Here is a 948-nt window from a genome sequence, read left to right as displayed (position 1 = left end):
CTTTCCCTCTCTCTCTCCTTCTCACATCAAATTTAAAAATAATAATAACAAAATCAAATAAATAAGAATTTTAGAAATGAATATATGCCAAAATTTATGCAAATCGTCAAAATTCTGTTGTAATCCTATATAAAGATACAATTTCTCAAAGGAAAATATTTTATTTATTATGCAACAATGAAAATGTCCTGAGTTATTGTATTCAGTTCTCGGACCACACTTTAAAAAGGTAGAAAACTGGAGAACAAACAGATGGTAGATGGGTCTGGAAGCTATGACACACACAGAGTTCTGAGTAGCTCAGAGGATAGGACCTGGTAAAAATCATCAAGGAGTTACGATTATCCACAACCTTTCATTATTAGAATCGTCCTGAAAGACATTGTTATGAATGATCATGAAAAGGCAAAAAGCAATGACGACATGTATAGTATTTTCAACTGGATTAGTCTGAGAAGTATTTCATGATGGGTGAAGTCTTTTTACAAGCAAAATGAGAAATAGTGATTGACTGTTTTAAAAATAATTAGAATAATAATAATAATGATTGGGAAAAACATAGAAAAGATATTGAATGATGAAGTGGGGAGATTAATGTCTCTGTATTGACTGACATGCATGGCATTCCTTTTTGAATAAGCAGTGTAATACACTGTAAAGTTTTATGTAATCCAATGTTATATAAAGAAGATTATGATGATAATAAAAATAAAAATAAAAAATAAAAAATAATTTTAAAAAAGGCAAAAAGCACAAAAAGAGTGGTAAGGACACATTAAAGAAGGAGTGTATAGGACCTTTTATGATTTCAGACAAACTTTATGATTACTTTTATTATTTCTGTTAAGACTTTCTCTAGTAACTTGATCAAAATTGCATTGAACTTGGACCCGCGCCGAGCGAGGCGGCGGCGGGCGGAGGGGCCCTGCGCCGGCCCATCCGGGCCCG

The sequence above is a fragment of the Tupaia chinensis genome, unplaced genomic scaffold (assembly GCF_000334495.1).
Source record: "Tupaia chinensis unplaced genomic scaffold, TupChi_1.0 Scaffold000014_1, whole genome shotgun sequence".
NCBI classification, from domain to species: Eukaryota; Metazoa; Chordata; class Mammalia; order Scandentia; family Tupaiidae; genus Tupaia; species Tupaia belangeri.
This window is presented reverse-complemented; position numbering follows the sequence as displayed.